Source organism: Dromiciops gliroides, chromosome 5, assembly GCF_019393635.1.
Source record: "Dromiciops gliroides isolate mDroGli1 chromosome 5, mDroGli1.pri, whole genome shotgun sequence".
NCBI lineage: Eukaryota > Metazoa > Chordata > Mammalia > Microbiotheria > Microbiotheriidae > Dromiciops > Dromiciops gliroides.
This window is the reverse complement of record NC_057865.1, coordinates 216,494,668-216,515,556: the sequence shown is the minus strand read 5'-3', so window position 1 is coordinate 216,515,556 and position 20,889 is coordinate 216,494,668. Positions and strand designations below refer to the sequence as shown.

At 39.9% G+C, this 20,889-nt stretch overlaps 1 protein-coding gene across 7 annotated transcripts in view; it reads left to right on the top strand.

Moving 5' to 3' along the window:
• Positions 1-10,179: 10,179 nt before the first annotated feature.
• RACGAP1 (Rac GTPase activating protein 1) overlaps positions 10,180-20,889 on the top strand; it is a 43,078-nt gene continuing 32,368 nt past the window's right edge. For 2 of the 7 annotated variants that reach the window (XM_043964984.1, XM_043964981.1), the window contains exon 1: positions 10,729-10,899. The gene's annotated coding sequence lies outside the window, so the exon portion shown is untranslated. Of the gene's footprint in view, positions 10,292-10,728; positions 10,900-10,924; positions 11,440-12,784; positions 12,804-20,889 lie in introns of those variants that run through there. The other 5 variants (XM_043964980.1, XM_043964982.1, XM_043964985.1 and 2 more) reach the window with 5 other exon arrangements.

Sequence of the window (20,889 nt, the reverse complement as noted above, 5' to 3'; positions counted from 1 at the left end):
CCAAGAGTGGTTAGATATTCTTCTTGGGGTAGGGATGGAGGACTTCTGTCCCAGGTATTGGGTCTCTCTGTGGGCACAAACCAGAGACTCCACTTCTTAATCTCAATGTACATCATATCAGTCAACTGAACCTGGTCCTCAGGCATTTCCTTTGTTTCCTATTTACCTGTCTCCAACCTAATTCCCACTGTTCACCTAAAGCAATATTCTGAAATTAATTGAAATGAATGTATGTTCACTCCCCACAGACTGGTCCCTAGATTTTTGGTGGGGTAATGAGGGTTAAGTGATTTGCCCAGGGTCACACAGCTAGTAAGTGTCATGTGTCTGAGGCCAGATTTGAACTGAATGCAGGGCCAGTGCATTATCCACTGAACTACCTAGCTGCCCCCCCAGACACACTATTAACATTCCCTCTTCCCCACCTTTGCACAAACTGTCCCCCTACCTAGAACGCTGCCTCACCCTCCTTTCCATTTACCTAACATCTTACTTTTCCTTCAATTCCCAGCTTAAATTCAATGCAGTGCAAGGAAATTAAGTGTGCAAGGAATTATGCTAGACTCTAGAGATACAAAGATAGACATGACATAGGCCTTCTCACAGAAGAGAAAGGATAGGTATACAGGTAAATATTATACAAGGAAAAGTAGGTGGAATAAGTGTAATGAACAGGTCTGGGTTAAGTCTTATGATGAATTTGAGAAAGAAAAGATGATTTTCACCTGGGAAGGTCAGAAAATGCTTCATGGAGTTGTACATCAGAATTGGACCTTGAAGGTGGGAAAAGGCTTCATTCTAGACATCTATACAGGATGGGCAGAATGAGAATGGGAGATGAGGGATAGGTGGGTTTGATTGCAATATAGAATATAAGTATACCTCAGAGATATTGCGGTTTGGGTTCCAGACCACCACAATAAAGCAAATATCAAAATAAAATGAGTCACGTGAACTTTTTGGTTTCCCAGTGCATGTAAGAGTTACATTTATACTATACTATAGGTGTGTAATAGTATTATGTCTAAAAACATATCTATATATACCTTAATTTAAAAAATACTTTATTGCTAAAAATGTTATCACCTATGCCTTTAGTAACTCATAAATGGTTCGATATTAATAAAATTTCAATAAAAATTCAATATTAATAACTGATGACTGATCAAGGTGGTGGTTGCTGAAGGTTGAGGTGGTTGTGGCAATTTCTTAAAATAAGACAACAGTAAGGGGCAGCTAGATGGCACTGTGGATAGAGCACTGGCCCTGGAGTCAGGAGTACCTGAGTTCAAATCCGGCCTCAGACACTTAACACTTACTGGCTGTGTGACCCTGGGCAAGTCACTTAACCCCAATTGCCTCACACACACAAAAAAAAAGACAACAGTGAAGTTTGTTGCATCGATTGACTCTTCCTTTCACTTGAACATTTAGAGACCATTGTAGGGTTATTAATTGGTCTAATTTCAATACTGTTGTGTCTCAGGGAATAGTGAGGCCAGAGGAGAGGCAGAGAGATGGAATTGCCAGTTGGTGGAGCAGTCAGAACACATACATTTATCAATTAAGTTTTCTGTCTTATATGGGTGTGGTTCATGACCCACCAAAACAATTATAATAGTAATATCAAAGATCACTGACCATAAACATAACAAATATAATAATAATAATAATAAAAGTCTGAACTATTGCAAGAATTACTAAAATGTGACAGAGACAAGATGTGAGCACTTGCTATTGGAAAAATGGTACCAACAGAATTGCTTGATGCAAGGTTGCCACAAACCTTCAATTTGTAAAAAACAAAAACAAAACAAAAAATCCCTCTTTATATCTGTGAAGCACAATAAAATGAAGTGCAACAAAATAAGGTATACCTGTATATGAAAAGCAAGTAGCATGACATAAGGCTGGTCAAGTATGTCAGAGTCAGATTGTGAAGGGCCTTGAAGGCTGGAGTCATTGGTTTATATTTGGTTTGGTGGATGATAGGCAGCCTCTGAAGGTTTCTTCTTTCTTTCTTTCTCTCTTTCTTCTTTCTTTCTTTCTTTCTTTCTTTCTTTCTTTCTTTCTTTCTTTCTTTCTTTCTTTCTTTCTTTCTTTCTTTCTTTCTTTCCTTCCTTCCTTCCTTCCTTCCTTCCTTCTTCCTTCCTTCCTTCCTTCCTTCCTTCCTTCCTTCCTTCCTTCCTTCCTTCCTTCCTTTCTTTCTTTCTTCCTTTCTTTCTTCCTTTCTTTTTTTTGGTGGGGCAATGAGGGTTAAGTGACTTGCCCAAGGTCACACAGCTAGTAAGTGTCAAGTGTCTGAGGCCCAGATTTGAACTCAAATCCTCCTGAATCCAAGTCGGTGCTATATCCACTATGCCACCTCTGAAGGTTTCTGAGTACAGTGGTGACATGAACATAGCAGCTCATTAGGAAAAAGTACTCAGGTAGCAATGCAAAGGATGAATTGGAGGAGAAAAGCAAAGGTAGGTGGGCTTTTAGGAAGGCTAATACAATAATTTATAGAAAAAGAAATGAAGGGCTGAACCAGGATGGATATAGTAGGAATAGAGAGGAGAGGCTGGGTCTAATAGAAAGAAATACTAAAACACGGCAAATGATTGCATAATATGTAGGAAAAGGGAAAGAGTCAATTCTAAAGTTACAACTTTGGGGGACTCAAAGAACAGTGGTACCATTAACAGACAATCAAAAAAGCATTTATTAAGCAGTGTCTGGCATTGTGCTAAGCACTGGGGATACAAAACAAAGAAATGAAATAATCCCTACTCATGGGGAGTTCACATTCTAATGAGAGTTACAATTAATACATATTAAAATTTGTACAGAATAACTATACAGTGAATAAACACAAATAAATACAAAGTACACAGTTACATGGTAGTTTGGGAGGAAGGGCACTTCCAGTTGAGGACATCAGGAAAAGCTTCATGCAGAGGGACTCTAAGAGGCAGAAATAAGGATGTTGTTTTTCAGGCATGTCTGACTTTTCATGTCCCATGACTATAGCATGCCAATGCTGTCCATGGGGTTTTCTTAACAAAGATACTAGAATGGTTTGCCATTTCCTGATCCAGTGGATTAAGGAAAGCAGAGTTAAGTGACTTGCCCAGGGTCATACAGTTAGTTAAGAGTCTGAGACTGGGTTTGAATTTAGGTTTTCTAAGCCGATAGCTCTATCCACCAAACCATACAGCTGCTTCCGAGGAGGTTGTTCATTCTAGGAAGGGGAGTAGTCAGTGCAAAAATATACAGACAGGAGATAGAATATCTGTGTGCAGAATAGAGAGAGACAAGCACAATTTTGCTATATGCAGAGTAAGGGTGGTGGTAGAGAAAAAGGTGAGGAATATCCTATGAGGCTGGACAGATAGGTTGGAACCAGGTCATAAAGGGCTTTTAAAGCTAAACAAAGGAGTTTATAGTGGCAATAGAGAACTGCTGGAGTTGATGGAGTGAGGAATCACATGGTCATATTTGCACTCAAGGAAAATTACTTTGGCAGCAGTGGTTAGAAAGATTAGAGAGTCTTCAGGTTAGGAGCTCAATTAGGAGGCTGTTGCAATAATCTAGGGGAGAAGTGATAAGGCTTGAATTAAGGAGGTGTGAAGTGAGTGAAGGAAAGGGGTCAGATATGAGAGATGTGGAGGAAGAAATGAAAAGATTTGCTGAAGTGATTTCATATATGGGGAGAGGGTGAATACAGAGTTGAGGATAATGCTGAGGTTATGACCTGAAGACATGTTGGTGCTTTCAACATAAACAGAGCAGTTTGAAAGATGGGAAGGTTTGGAGAGGTGGGGGAAAGATACTCAGTTTAGTTCTGGAAATGTTTGAGTTTACTATATCTTTGGGACATCCAATCTGAAATGTCCATGAGGTAATTGGTGATGTAGGACTGAAGTTCAGGGCAGAGACTGGGATTGGATATTTATGTATCTGTGAATCATCTACATAGAGATGGTGGGGGCCATCACCAGTAGTCTTGTCACTGGATTCCAATGGCTCAGGAGGAGAAGGTGATACTTTGCACAGCCCTGCCTCACTGAAATCCAAGTCAAGAAAGTCATCACCTTCCTGATGTCATTGGCCTCTTTTGAGAATGAAGGATGAAAAACAACATAGAGATGGTAGTTAAAAACCCATAGGAGCTCAGGAGAGAGAGAGAGAGAAGAAGGAGGAAGAGGAGGAGAAGGAAGAGGAGGAGGAGGAGGAAGAGGAAAAGGACCTAGGACAGAATTTTGGGTAACATGAACAGTTAGGGGTTATGATATAGAGGATGAGCCAATAAAGGAGTCTAAGAAAAAATGGTTAAATGGGTAGGAGGAAAGTGAGGAAAAAGTAGGGTCATGAAAACCTAGAGGAGAAAGGAAAGAGTAACGAGGAGGAGGGAGTGATCATAAGTATCTAATACAGCAGAGAGGTTGAGAAGGATAAGGCCTGAGAAAAGATGATTGGATTTGGCCATTAGGAGATCATCAGTGCCTTTGGAAAGAGTGGGTTCAGTTGAGTAATGAGGCCAAGAAACCAAATTTCAAAGTGTTGAGGACTGAGAGGAAGTAGAAGCCATACAGAAGACTTTTTTGAGGAGTTTGACTGGTTAAGGGAGGAAAGATATAGGACAATAGTCTGAGGGAATGGTAATGAAGAATATCTAAGGATTTAGGTATGTTTGAAGAGAGTAAGGAAGGAATCAATAGATAGGGAGAGGCTGAAGATCTGAGAGGCTGAGAAATAGAAGTTGGAGGAGGGCACATTGTGAGGGGAAGACGATGAGCCAGTTTTAGACATGATAAATTTGAAGAGCTAGTAGGACATCCTAATGCACACATCCGGCATTTAGTTGGAAGTATAGGACTTGAGGTGGAGTTAAAGATTTGGGAGTTATCTGCAAAGGCGTGTTGAAGCCTATTCCACACCACTAGAACCCTGAATAGGTTACTTGTTTTCCATTTCCCTGAACTTCTCCTGTAGCACTTATCTGTCTTCATGTAGTACTTAACCTATACTGCTTTGCATTGTTATGATCTTCCCCCAACTGGAACTGTAAGTTCCTCTAGGACAGGGGCCATGACCTACATTTTACAATTCTTTGTTTCTTACACTCTGTTCCATACACAAAGTAGGTGCACAATTCATGTCTGTTTTCTGACAGTGATAATCTGTCTCTAAGTCCCAACTTTACCAGGCATTACTATCTGTGTGAATCTGAGCAGGTTATTTCTCTTTCCTGCACCTCAGTTTCCTCAGTTGTACCGGATTATCTCTAAAAAAATTTTTTTTCTAGCTTTAAAATTCCATTATTTAAAAAGGGAGACAACAAAGCTGGAATATTATACTTTATGCAACCCGGGGTAACACCCTCCTGGGTTTTAAGTTCTCCTAAAATCCTTTGGTGAAATAAGACTCGTTTCCAGTTTATTTTGCAAGCTGGGGTGGGGATGAAAGCTCTGCCAAAAATGTTGTTTCAATCTCAGCCTCACTGGATCTTCAAGGGCTTAAAGAGGGAGGAAGCTCATAGGATCATAGGATTTAGAGCTGTTTCAACCCCCTCATTTTACAGATGAGGATACTGTGACTCAGGCAGTTCATACAGGTGTTAAGTAGCAGAGCCAGGATGTAAACCCAGGCCCCCTGATGCCAAATCTGTCACTCTTTCCATTATGGCCCATGGGAGAGCAGGGGATGAGAGAAAGGGGAAGGGTGCAGGACCACAGCAAATCACACTGTATGGTTCATCATGTCTGTAGTATGACATTTATATTCAGGAGTCATTTGGCTAAGATGAACCTCAAGGATAGCTTTAAAGGAATTTCTCCTAAATACTCAATCAACAAACATTTGCTGGATACGCCTACTTGCCCCTACTTCACCATGTCCTAGTACGAATGAAATACAAACTTAAACTCTATTAGTTTGGCTCCCATACTGAAGGTATTTCCAGGAGATTCACAGAGAGTCTGTGATAGGAGAGGGAGACTAAGGCTTCAGGAAGAACTGGTATCTGAGGCTGAATAGTCAATGCTGCCCCGGATTCAAATCCTGCCTCACGCACTAATTCTGTGATCCTGGGCCATGAGCCTGTTTACTCATCTGTAAAATGAAAAGAGTTGGATTTGATGGCCAATAAGGTCCCTTCCATTTCTAAATTTATGATCCTATAATTCTGTGAATTGAGGGAAGGAGGCAGAAAGACAGTAAGAGACCAGAAAAAGAACAACAAAGCAGAGAAAGGCAAAGAACAGCTGCAGAAGTCAATAAGCAAGAGAGAAACCAGAAAAGAAGAAGCAGGTGAGACCACAGAAGAAATGAGATTTGGCCCCAGAGTGGGCCAGGAAATCTCTGGGTGCTAATTGGTATCCTTTCCTTGGAGGAAAGGGTAGATGAAGTTTGTCGCTCCGTGTCAAAAGGTGAAGCCTGAGGCTGCTGGCAACCAGGAAAGCCTAGTAGACAAAAGGGTCTAGGAGGCCCAGGAAGCAGCCAGGCAGAGCGGCAGCCACTGGCACACTCAGGCAATCACCTGCATCGGCTCCATTAGCATAAATCCCATTAGCAGTTTCCTGGCAGAAGCTCAGAGTCCGGTTGAGGGGGAGGAGATGAGTAGGGGCACAAGCCCGGCAAATGATGACTACAATAACGGGATGGAGGTTTTCTTTCCAAGGTTTTCTTTCCTCATCCTGCCAAGCTCCTCCTGGAAATGTTGGGAGGTTTGTACCTCTGGATCCCATCCCATCAATCTGGAGGCTTGGAGGAAACGATGTCAGAAACCTCCCACCCTTGTCTTGACTCTTTCCTTAGAAGGCTGAATGGTTGGTATAGAAAGTTAAGTGGGACTTGCCTGGGATAAAGGTGACTTCAGATGTGTCCATGCAGTAGTTTTGCTTATGAAAAGATCTTCCTTTTTTCTACCCCTGAGTTGTTCCAAAAGCAAATGTTTTGTTTTGGGGGTGTGGGGGGTGCAGGATGGTAGTGGAAGAATATTTCTCATTGGATTCATTATTAAATTGTCATTTTAAAGCTCTACCCATTCATACAGGTTATTATTCACCCACTTCATCCCTAATTCCCTGACACCACTACTCTCTGTCAAATTATCTCCTTACCAGTACCCAGCATTTTCCCCAAGACTCACCCCTTCGAGGAAGCCTGTCATCAGAGGGTTCCTGGTTACTCCATTAATCCTTTATTACAGTAACTTCCACTCCTCTCTACTTCTTTCTTCCCAACCCTTTCCTCCATTGCTTCTTTCTGTTTGTAACTTGTGTTTCTAATTTTTGCTTTTTGTATTTCATGGTCAATGTTGGCACTTGTTGTATCTCTTCTATTAGACTGGGAAACTCCTAGGTCAGGAGGTACCTAGAATCCTAGGATAGGACTGTCTAGAAGTTGGTTTGGAATGGGGACTGAATAATTGTGCTTAGGAGTGACTTTTGCTATAGACAAATCATTGAACCATAGAATATTAGAACTAGGAGACTAAGGGCTAGATACTTTAATTGAATTTCCTTATTTTTCTTGTAGTTATGGCTGTTCAGTTGCTTCAGTCATGTCCTATTCTTTCTGACCTCATTTGGGGTTTTCTTGGCAGAGGTATTGGAGTGGTTTACCATTTCCTTTTCCAGTTCATTTTACAGATGAAGAAACTGAGGCAAACTGGGCTAAAATGACTTGCCCAGGATCATACTGGAAGTGTCTGAGGATGGATTTGAACTCAAGTCTTCCTGACTACCTAGTTGCCCCTTCCTTATTTTATATATATATAAATAATATATTCCTTATTTTATATACTGACTCAGAGAGGTAAATTTATTTGCCCCAAATCTGAGCAGGTACAGGGGGCACTACTGTATCTCTTGCTGTGGACATCATGCTTCTTTTAATACATTAGATTATATAAGTTTTTTTAGCAACAATATTATAATTTATCATACTGAGTTTGTAGTCAGTTACAGTATCATACTGAATTTGTAGTCAATTAAGTCTCCCATCCTTTTTTAAAAAATATGCATTGTTGATTCTTTGAAACAAGAGTAGGACTTCATTTTTTAAAATCCCTATTAAATTTCATTTTGTTTGTTTCAGTTCTGGACTTCTGGCCTTTTAGATTCTTGAATCTTTATTCTCATCCACCTTGTTAGTTATTCCTCACAGTTTTGTGCCATGCATGAGTATGATGAACATACCTGCTATGTCTTTTTCAAGTTAAGCACTTATTAAGTGTTTACTATGTACTAATTTCTATGCTAAGCTTTGGGAATGCAAAGGACTCTCAAGTTGCTCACAGTCTAATGGGGAAGACAACATGCAAAAAACAATGTTCAAACAAGTTATATGCAGGATAAATTGGAAATAATCTGTTGAAGGGAGGTGCTAGAATTAAGGGAGATCTGGAAAGACTTCCTGTAGATAGATAGCTGGAACTTTAAGGAAGCTAGAAGGTAGAAATGAGAAGGGAGATCAACAGCCAGTGAAAATGCCTGGAATTGAGAGATGGAGTATTGTAAATGGGGAATATCAAAGAAAGCAGTGTTGAGGGATTGCAGAATAAGGGGCGGGGATGGTGGAAGGAAAAAGGACAGCAAAGTATAGGAAGGCTAGAAAGGTGTTGGGGGCACAGTTTATGAAGGGCTTTGAACACCAAACAGACAATTTTATATTTGATCCTGGAGATGATCGGGAGCTACTGTAGTATCTTGAGTAGAAGGATGACAGGGTCAGACCTGCACTTTAGGAAGATCACTTTGGCAGCTGAGTGGTAGACCTACTGGATTGGGGAGAGACTTGTGACAGGGAAACCAACCAGCAGGACTATTGCAGTTGCAGTGAGGTGATAAGGGCTGGCACCCAGGTGTCAGTGTCAGAGAATTTAATGTTATGAAAGATGTTATGAAAGTCAAATTGACAGACCTTGGTAACAGATTGGAAATGAGGAATGAGAAACTGAGAAGTTGAAGATAATACTTACACTGGGAGCCTGGGTGACTTAAAGATTAGTGCTACTCTTGACAGTAATAGGGAAGTTAGGAAGTAGGGAGGGTTTGGGGGCAAAAGATAATGTGTTCAGTTTTGGTCATGTTGAGTTTAAGATGTCTGTGGGACAGCCAGTCTAGGATGTCGATTAAGTATTTGGTGATATGAAACTAGAGCTCAGGAGAAAGGTTAAGACTAGATAAATAGATCTCAGAATCATCTGAAAAGAGACAATAATTTAATCCATGAGATCTGATGAGGTCATCAAGTGAAATAGTATAGACAGAAAAAAGGTCCTAGGACACAACCCTATGGGACACCTGTGATTAGTGGGAGTAACCTGGATTAAGATCTAGCAAGGGAGGGGCAGCTAGGTGGCACAGTGGATAGAGAACCGGCCCTGGATTCAGGAGGACTTGAGTTCAAATCCAGCCTCAGACCCTTGACACTTATTAGCTGTGTGACCCTGGGCAAGTCACTTAACCCCAAATGCCTCACTAAAAAAAAAAAAAAAGATCTAGCAAGGGAGACTGAGAAGTGCTTGGATAGAAGGAGAACCAGGAGAGAATCATGAGTCAAAATCTTAGGGAGAAGAGAATATCACAGGGAAGAGGGTCATCAGTAGTGTCAAAAGCTGCAAAGGATGGGGATTGATAAAAGGTTATTAGACTCGGCAATTAAGAGATTATTAGTAATTCTGAAGGGCAGCCAAGTGGTTCAGTGGATAGAGCTTCTGGCCTAGAGTCAGGCAAAACCTAAGTTCAAATTCAGCTAGCTGTGTGACCCTGAGTAAAGTTACTTAACCCATCCTGACCTAGGTTCAAATCCTGCTCCAGATAGTAGCTGCGGTGACCCCGAGTAAATCATTTAATTACTCTGTTTCCTCATCTGTAAAATGATGCTCTGACAAGTAATGGCTTGTAAAGTCCCTCCCAACTCTAAATCTATGATCTATGATGCTATCCAAATCTGAGGAAGTGCGTAGGTCGAAGTCCAGTACCCCTTGCCCTCAATCAACATGGCACCCCGAATGGCCTCATTAGGAAAGACCTTAGTCAAAATGGCTGCCCGACCGGCGTCTTCGGAGCATTGTGCGCAGGCCTCACGTGGTTTCTTAGTCGCCGTGCGTACGTGCGTGCGTGCGCACGAATTGGGCGGGCCTGGGAGGAATATGCCGCCTTCTGATTGGTCATTGGAGGATTTCAAATCGGAGCGGGTGTCTGAGCTTCGTGCTGCCGTTGGGTGAGTTGCCGGTGGGAAGATAGAGAAAAGAGCGCGGGCTCAGGGTCCCGCGGACCACCCGGCGGTCTCCGTTCAGGTGGGTTACGGAGTTGGCGGGAAGGGCCGCTCTGCGTGGGCTTTGTCATAAGAAGCGGAGGTTTTTGGTGTCCCGCCCCCTCCGCCCCAAGGCGTTCAGTGGTTGTGTGCGTTGTGGGGGAAACGGAGGCTGCTGTCCGAGGGGCCTGCTGCCCCTCTAGGAGAACCCGGCCTGAGGAGCGGGGGCGGGGGTAAAGTGGGGTAGAGGAGGAGGGGACCACGGGGAGGAATGAGGTGGGGACGACGTGGGAAGAGCGGGCCTCGGGAGAGGTGAGGAGGAGGGGGTATATTCTGGAGCGGCCGGGGTACCCTAGAGTTGTCAGAAGCAGCCGTGCCCCTACCCCCTTCCCACGCATGCCCCTCACCCGCTAGCTGCAGGAGGCGAGTGCGCACGCGTGGAGCAGGGGGGGCCGGGGGGAGGGCGGGCAGCTGCGCGTTGTGAGGCTAGCTTACTTGTGTTTGCTAGTGGTCTTGGCCCATTTCGCAGATGGGTGGGACTGAGGTCTTGAGAGGTTCAGAGGAGGTTTTCGGCCTCCGCGTCCAGGCTTCTTTCTGCTATGCCATTGCTACCTTCTTAGGCCACATAACTTGGTGGTGGTGAACTGGCCGGTATGAGGCAATGATAATAGCTAGTATTGACATAGCACTCTAAGGTTTGCAAAACGCTTTAAGAGGATTGTTTCATCTGGCGGTCGGAACCACCCTAGGAGTTAGGCACGTAGTGGGTGCTGTAGAATCCTATCCCAACATTCTTTTGGGGTAGCAGTGTTCTGTTTGTAGGGAGGGGAGAGTTAGGTGATGTAGGGTTCTGTTAGGGCTTATAAAGGACGTTTTTCTTTTTGAAATGGGGGGGGGGGAAGAAAAGCTCTATAAACTACTGAAGGGTATTTGAAGAATACTCAGTGTAAAGTAACTTTGATTGCCCAAGTATTTGAGTACAAGCTAATAGTTTATCTCTGAAGAAAGAAAGTTAGATTTGAATCCAGAGGATTCAAGTTCAAATTCTGATTGGGCCATTTACTTCTTCTGTTATCCTGGGTGTCACCAGGGGTTTGGGGGAGAGAGCATAAGAAGGTGAATAATACAGGGCAATCTATACTGGTTGGCGTTTAGAAGAACTTTTGTGGTCAAGGAGGCTTCACAGAGGAGGTGAGACTTGAATGGGACCTTAAGGAATAGGAGAATATGAGGTACTGTAGATAGAAGGCCGGTGAGTTTTTCTTAACAATAGTAATTCTTTTGTTCACTTCATCCTTTAATAGACCGAAGTAATTTTCTTCTTGCATCTCTGTGCAGCTGATAACATCAGTATATGATGGGGGGAATGTGACAATTTTTGTGGGGAGAAATTATTTTTGAAACGTTTTGGTGTAGAAAGTTTTGCAAGAGCAATACTTTTTGTAGTGAAATTGTTTTTCTGACTAGGAATGGTGCTCCTAGGAATCTACTGTCTCCTTGGCTACTCAGGAACCCAGTGATTTTTAGAAATGTTTCTGGGGATTTTTCTTATTTCTTTTTGTGAGAAGTGTTTTCATTTATAAACCACCCCTCCCCCACCAACGAACTAGCAACCCATGCATTGGTATATCTTGTAAAGTGCCGTCTTTATGCATATTTTTACAAAACCCAAACCCAACTTATTTATGAATCTGTTAATAATGTTGTTGGGGCTGGAGGAGGTTAGGGACAGGGAAGGTGGAGGATAGAAATCTTATCTAGTATACCCTGCAGTTAGATCTATAATAGTCTGTTATTCTGAAAGAGGATGTCTGTCTCTTGGCTGGATGATTGAAATTAAATTGGGGCCTCAAAGCAATCACATCAAGCTGATACTCTTGCATCTTGATGCTAAATTGCTCCCTTAGGGACACTCACAGATTGGGAATCTGTGAAATAGTGACTTCTGCACTGCTAGGGCTTCCCATCAATACCAGCTGAGATTCTCTAGCACCTTTTTGTGTAAAGTGCTTCACAAACTGATTTTCTAATAACACAAAGGTATTATTTCATCCACACTGAAAGACAGCCACCTCTATAGTGAAAGGGATGGCTTGTTTTACAGCCACATAACTGCACTATAATGTGATTTTGTTTTTGTTTCCTTTCACATAAACATCTCAGAAATATTGTTGTATATTGGGGGAAAGGGGGTGGCTGAGAAATGAAATACTATTGACTGGTTAGAATAATAACCAACAGGAGAATTAAAACCATTTCAACTGATACTATAAGAGATGAATAAATTTGAGTTTTTCTGCATTAGAATTTGGCTTTAATATCAGGGTTAATGCTCATGTGGAAATAATCTATAAATAATTCCCGAGTTACTTCTGTAGAATCTTAATTTTAAAAGTGATAGTTTCTTGACAAATAAAGAGTAGAGAATATTATTTTGCTAGCATGGTTCTGGGATTACTTTAAACCTTTGTGAAATGAAGAGCTAAATTTACTGATGCCTCTCCTCTCAGAGACTTAAGTCTTATCTTTGCCAGCTTGTTCAAGAGCCTTGCCAGGTCAGATGTGAATATCTGTTCCTTTCTTCTAGCACAATGTAGTTTTGGGGTAGTGTCTTAGAATGCCTGTCTCTAACACTCTCCTGTTTTTTTGATGTCATGTCTTCCTTCTCCCTTTCTAAAAATAAGCTGCGGGAATTAAGAGACTTTTGTATATACTGGGACAGAATGAAGTAAGCAGAATCAAGAGAACAATATTACACAGTGACTACAATAATATAAACAAAGGGAACATCCAAAGGAAGCCCAACACTGTAATTGTTATAACCAGTGCTACTCTCCTTTTTCTGGGAAAGTTGTGGGACTGAATGTAAATGATTTAATTTTCTGTCAGAAGTGGGTGTATTAGATAGTTTAACTTAACTGTTTTTCATTGTTAACAAGGGGTGGCTCACTGAGTTGGGGGTAGGATATATCCAGAAATAAAGGTGATATTAAAACAAAAGCTATCAATAAAATGTTAGTGTTTTGTTTTTACATCCCCTTCATTTGTGAATATATCCATACCCCCACAACCTTTCCCCAACAAGCTATCCATCTTAACAAAGATTTTTGGAAAATGTGTAGGGAGTAGTTCAGTAAAAATCAACCCAATTTATCAGTTGATACCAGTATCTGTAAAATGTACTGTATGGTTCTCCATCTCTCCAAACAAGCAATGGGGGTACATTTTTCTCCAGGGTGAGGCGTTGTCGTTTTGATTAGTACATAGTACATTTTAAAAAGTGAGTTAAAATTTTATTTGGGAATTTTGTGATATTCCTTTTGGTAACTTGACACATCCTCAAAGGGTAGCAAAGCAGGACTGAGTCATTGTTTAAAATGTAAGTAGTGTTTGTAAGGATGAGACACTTAACACTAATACATTACTTCATACCAATGATATACCACCAAATTAGAAACTGTTGACACTGGTAACAAGTAAACACATTTTTTTATGTGTTTGCTTTGTCAGATAATACGAATTTATGAGCTTTTTGAGAAGCCAAAGATTTTGTTAGGGAGATAAGATCTCCCTAAGGAAAAAAAAAATCAAGTACTAATAGTGAGAAAAGTTAAATAACAATACAGAACCAAATAACAGGGGGCGGCTAGATGGTGAAGTGGATAAAACACTGGCCCTGGATTCAGGAGGACCTAAGTTCAAATGTGGCCTCAGACACTTGACTCATACTAGCTGTGTGACCCTGGGCAAGTCACTTAACCCTCATTGCCCCTCAAAAAATAAATGAATAAATAAATAAATGTTTTTTTAAAATGACATAATTTAGGAAAATTAATCTTATGTGTGTACAGGATGAATTAGAAGAAGCAGAGACTATGGGGGGGTTGGCTATACAGTAGGAGACAGGTAATGAAAGAAATTTGAAAAAAATCAACAAGACTTGGAGGAATCAAAAATAACTACTCAGTTTTGAACCTAGAATAATTGTAGTTCCATCGATTTAAGAGCTAACATTTAGGGGCAGCTAGGTGGCGCAGTAGATAGAACACCAGCCCTGGATTCAGGAGGACCTGAGTTCAAATCCAGCCTCAGACCCTTGATACTTACTAGCTGTGCGACCCTAGGCAAGTCACTTAACCCCAATTGCCTCACCAAAAACAACAAAAAAAGAGCTAACATTTATATAATGCTTTAAAATTTGCAATGCATTCTACATACATTATTTCATTTGATACAACAACCCTGAGAGGTAAATGCTATTAGTATCCTCATTTTTACATATGAAGTAACTGAGGCTTAAGAAGATGAAGTGATTTGCCTAGGATCACATTAAGTGTCTGAGATCCTTTATGGTACTATACCACCTAGATGATCTATCTAAGATTCCTTTGACTTTTTTTTTTTTTCATTCCTTTGACTTCTAATCTGATTCTTTGATTCTTATTAGAAATGGAGAAATCAGCAGGGGGATTACTTAGAAATAGAATAGTAGGAAAGAGTGCCTTTTTGGAACAAGGAAGGAATGCTTCAAACTAGACTAAGATTGACTTGGAGATGACAGCTGAGCATCAAAGGGAAATACTTGGTGGGCCTTTAGGAATTAGAATTTGAGGAACAGATTTGGGCTGGAGATAAAGATTTTGGAGTTATGTGCAAAGAACTGACAGATGAACATAAGAGTGAATGAGTTCATTAAGGGGGTAGAGGTAGTAGAGAGAGAATAATTATAGCTCACATCTGCGTAGGTTTAGAGAGTGCTTTGCAAGTACAGCTATTTCATTTGACTTTCTTAACAACCCTGTGAGGTAGAAACTATTACCCCCATTTTAGAGTTTAGGCAATTGAGGTTCAGAGATTACATGATTTTTCTCAGGGGCATACTGGTAGAATTTGAGCTGGGTAATGAATCTTTGAGAACAACGGATATTGGGGAGTGTGTACAGGAAGAAAGACCCAGTAACAAACTATATATGTTTATGACCCATGTGCTCTCTACTTTCAAAAATGATTTTAATATTGTGACTTAACAGAATTGGAGTGGGGGAGTCCATCTTTTTCTTCTTTTGAAAGAGCATTATGGACATGTAAGTTGGTAGCATTAGATAATAGAAGAAATATGGACAGTTTTGGCTGAGTAGTTTGATGTCTCTCATTTTGTGGATGAGAGGATGCCCCGAAGAGAGGGATATACATCAAGAAAATATGAAAGGAAGAAGGGAAAATATGGGCTAGAAGGGGAATTTAGAATTTTATTTTGGTTGATGCCTTCTGTTGCACCACTCCCCTACCTAGTGAACCATTCTTTGGAATAGATTTTTAAAAGAGAGAAAAGATACAATTCAGCAAAACCAACACTTCTGACACATAGTGAAGCACTTAAATGCTTATTGACCTGACATATGATAGTATATGCAATATTCCATATCCATGGTGTGGAAGTGTCCCACCTCTGGCAGGGGATGGACTATATGGGGGGCCATAGTTCCCCCCACCTCTGCAGTGGAGGAAGGTACATTTTTTTCCAACCCCTCTCCAGGGCCAAACTTAGTATAATTATGCAGCATTCAGTATCTTTTTGTTTATTCATTCCATTTACATTTTGTGTAGTTATTGTCTATATTTTTTCCTAGTTCTGTTTCTGTACCACAACTTGTTTAATAATTTCTCTAGTTAGTAGGCAAGTACTTTTATTTCTGATCCTTTTGCTTCCCCAAAAAGAGCTGGAGTGAACGAAAAACAAAAAGAGCTGGAGTGAATATTTTGACATAGGTATATATTGGACCTTTTGTCTTTGATCATGTTGGAATATATATATGCCTAGCAAGAAGAATCTCTGGGTCAAAGAATATGGAGTTTTTAAGTACTCTTGGCATCATTCCAAGTTACATTCCAGAATGGTTGAATCAATTCACAACTCTACCGACTGTGTTAATGTGCCTGTCTTCTTGCAGCTAAGAGGCGCATTTTAAAAAATGAAGAATCAAGTAATTTTATTGTTAATTAAATTCATCCTGAGACATATTGGTGTCTGATTAAGCCAATTGGGAAATTGTTTCTCCCCCTAAAAATGATATACTAGATCAGTACCCTTGTCTTTCATTTTCATAGAAAATTGTTGTTTTTTTGTTTTGTTTGTTTTTCCTTTGCAAATTGGGTTCTCACTGCCTTACATCCTTAGTACTTAAGATGAGAGACTTTGATATCTCACATCCAAGAAACTGAGCAATGATTTCCATTTCTATTGGGACCCAAAAGAAATCTTGTCATTTGAATTTGCTGCTGAGCTTTATGCCTTTGTTTATGCTACATTTTAAATTATTATTATTATTATCTTGCTCTGTCTTGTCATTGGGGATTGTAGAATTTCTTATTAATTTAACAAAACTACTTGTAATGCTAGTTATTCTGCTTTTAGTTTTGTTCTTTACAACGAATATCTTTATAATCTATTGGCCTGGTTGCTTAGCAGCTTTCTGTGAATATGTAGCATAGAATGGGTAGTCTTCCATTTGGAATATCATGGTTGTTGACCCTGAATTGCATAGATTTCTAAGTATACATTTAAATTAGATACTTCTTTGGTACTAGAATGATCATTGTTCAAGTACAGGTGAATAATTTTATTTCATTTACTGGACCATATCTGTTCTTTGGTGGAGTTCCCTATTATTTCCATTGGCAGTCTTTTTCTGCCCTGTCCTTACCAAGATCTTGTAAGTATATTTGTTGAAAATGGCTGTTGTTTCTTCTGTTTGACAGTTTCACAGTAGTCTGTTGAAATCTTTGGTTTTTGATTGTTAAATGAAGATTTTTTTGTGTGTGTGCAGTTCTCCTTGGCTAAGACTTATTTGAAGCAGAACTACTTATAAGAACAATGTTTTTAATGTGGTATCAGCAGGTCTTTGAGGGAAATAGGAAGCTTGAGATTCTTTATATAGAACACAGTAGCAAATGATTTTTCCTTTGCCCTTCTCACTGTGAAGGTGGTGTATTGTCTCTCTGATGCCAGGATGTGGTACAACATAATCCTTTGCCTATACTTAGTATAAATTTATTAACCATAGTCCCCATATGCAGTCCAGCAGAGAGACCTGCATTACAGAAATAATTCTTGCACTGCTGAGCTGGCGATTTCCCACTTAATCACTCCTGTGACGTCATCGGCACTGTTGGTAGGAAATATGCTGACCATGTCCTGCATTTTAAAAGCTGGTTACTACAGGAGCACTAACTAAAAAGAAATGTAAAGCTTTCAGAGGATGTTTAAAGGTCTCCAAAGTCTAGAAAGATAAAATAGTAAAAAAAAATATTAGAACTGATTTTTTAAGAAAACCACATTTTTAGCTACCTAATCAAATGGTATGATATCTCTAATTATGTTCTGAGCTCCAGGGGTCTGGTGGGGAAAGGTCATATATGATTGTTTGTCACAAGGCTTTCTGATAATTTTTAAATCAATCTTGAAAAATATATAATAAAATTCATGCATTTGTTCTAACGCTGTCCTTTTTGTCTCCCTCTGAACTTTTGTGTTCTGTGTATTTTTTAAATTGTTTCATTGGCACTTTTTTTTTATGTCACTATGAACAGCTCCTCAATTTCAGATTCCCATCCTGCCCCTTCCCTCAAGAAACCTCAGCCTTTCCTTGTAACAAATAAAATTAAACAAATACACAACTGATCTTATCTGAAACATCTCTTTCCATACTTCTACTCTTTCTCCACCAACAGATGGATTGCAGACCATCAGTTTTTTGGAGTTGTGTGGTTGGTCGTTGAATTGCTCAAGTTGTTAAGTCTTTGTCATTGTGTTTCTTTATAATGTTGAAGTCCTTATATAAATATATTTCTTGTGGTTTTGTTCATCTTATTGTGTATCAGTTCATTAAAATGTTGCCAGTTTTCCTTGAATTTATATCCTTTTCATCATTTCTTATATCACAATAATATTCAATTACATTTTTATGTCTACTCGACGAGCATTTTTAATGTTTTTTTATTCTTGAATAGAATTTTATTTTCCAAAATATACGTAAAAACAAATTTTAACATCAATTTTTAAAAACTTTGTGTTCCAACTTCTCTTCCTCCCTCCCTTCCCACCCCCTACCCACAAGAATTCAAGCAATTCAAAATAAGTTATACATGAGTAGTGATGGAAAGCATTCCCACATTAGCTAGATTGTGAGAGAAAACAGTCAAAAAACCCCTAAAACTTCAGATTAAGGAATTGTCAAAGAGGGGGGAAAAAAACCCCATGTTTTCATCTGTTTTCAGATATCATCAGTTCTTTCTCTGTAGATGGGCTGCAATTTTCATAAGTCCTTCAGGGTTATATTGGATCATTGCCTTGCTGAAAATAACCACATGCTTCCTAGCAGATCATCTTACACTATTGCTGTTATTTTGTATACAGTAAATTTCACTCTGCTTCAGTTCATGTAGGTCTTTCCAGGTTTTTCTGACAGTATCCTGTTCATCATAACCTGTATATAGTACCTTAAACTTGACAGAGAATTTTCTTTATGATAGCCCAGCAAAGTAGGTACCATACGTTTTGCCATTATAAGCAATCATCATAACTATTTCTCTCCATCCTATTCCCTTCCCATGATATTTACTCTATTTTCTATCTTCTTTTACCCTATTCCTCCTCAAAAGTGTTTTACTTCTGACTAACCCCTCTCCCACTCTACACTCCCTTTTTTCACCCTTCCTTCCTTATACTCTTCCCTTCCTACTTTCCTGTAGGGTTAAATAGATTACTCCTCCCAATTGAATGTGAATGTTATTCCTTCCATGTGCCCACTCTGATGAGATTAAGGTCTTTGAGCTAATTCTGTGTTCTAAATTTTTCTTCCTCCTCAGCCCTCCCTATGAAATCAAGCAATTCAATATGTTATACTTGTGCAGTAATGCAGAACATCTTCACCTTCCTTGAAAGTGTTTTGCTTTTTACTGCTCTCTCCCCCAATCTGCCCTTCCCTCCTTCCCCTCCCACCCCCTTATCTCCCTCTCCTCCCTCAGGGCAAAAGTATAATACTATACCTACTTGAGTATGTATGTTAGTCCTTCTTTGAGCCAATTCTGATGATATTAAGGTTCACTTACTCCCCAACTCCTTCCCCCTCTTCCCCTCCCCTCCATAAGCTTTTTTCTTGTTTCCTTCATGTGAACTACCTCTCTCCAGATCATTTCTCCCCCTCCCCCAGTCTATTCCTCCTACACCTCAACCCTACTTTAAAGATGTCATCATGGGTTATTTAGGTGGCACAGTGGACAAAGCACCAGCCCTGGACCCAGGAGGCCCCAAGCCCAGACATAAGACACCCCACCCTATCTGCCACACAAAGAACAAAACATAAATGGTTTACAGATATCATCCCTTCATATTCAGTTCAGACCTGTGTCTTCTGTGAATTCCTTACTGAGATAGTTCTTATGAATTCGAAGTATTATCTTCCTATGTAGGAATGTACACAGTTTGATCTTTTAATATCCCTCATGAAGTCTTTTTCCTGTTTACCTTTTTATGCCTCTCCAGGGTCTTGTATTTGAAAGTCAAATTTTCCATTCAGTTCAGGTCTTTTCATCACAAATGACTGAAAGTCCTCTTTCTCATTGAAATTCAATTTTTTCCTCTGAAAGATTATGCTTAGTTTTTTTTTTTTTTTTGGGCTGTAGTCCCAGCTCCCTTGCTCTCTGGAATATCATATTCCATGCCCTCCAGTCCTTTAATGTAGAAGCTGCTAGATCTTGCTTTGTCCTTATTGGAGCGCCACAGTATTTGAATTCCTTTTTTTCTAGCTGCTTGCAATATTTTCTCCTTGACCTGGGAGTTCTGGAATTTGGCTATAATATTCCTGGAGGTTTTCTTTTTGGGTTCTCTTTCAGGAAGTGATTGGTGGATTCTTTCAATTTCTATTTTAGCTTCTGCTTCTAGAATATCAGGGCAATTTTCCCTCACAATCTCTTGGAGGATGGTGTCTAAGCTCTTTCAACAAGCATTTTTAAATTATCTACCAGGAACATGTCAACAAAGAAGGCAAAAACAGTGCCTACTTTCAAGGAGTTAATAGTCTAATGTTAACAACCAAGTCCAAATAAGTTGTATATAGGATAAATTAGAGATAGTTTCAGGGAAAGCAAGACATTAGAGAAAAGGAAGGGCTTCTTGAAGAAGGTGGGATTTTAGCTGAGACTTGAAGGAAGTTGAGATGAAGAATGAGAGAATTCTAGATATGAAGAATAGTCAGTGATGGTTGATGGGGTGTTTTGTGGGAGACCAGTGTCACTGAGTTATAGAATATGTGGAGGGGAAATAAGGGGTCTGAAAAGGTATAAAGGAGCAAGGTGGACTTTAAAAGCCAAATAGAAGATTTCATATTTGATCCTAGAGGCAATAGGGAACCACTGTAGTTTATCTAATAGGAAGATGACATGGTCAAACCTATGGTTCAGGAGATCAATTTGACAACTCATTGGAGGTTGGACTGGAATGTGGAGAGCTTTTGAGTCAGGGTGACCAACCAGACCACTGTTGTAATAGTTATGGCAAGAAGTGATGAGAGCTATACATGTATCCTTTCCCTCTTTTTTTAACCCCTTTGTGACAAATGTTTCATTCGGACAATAAGCATT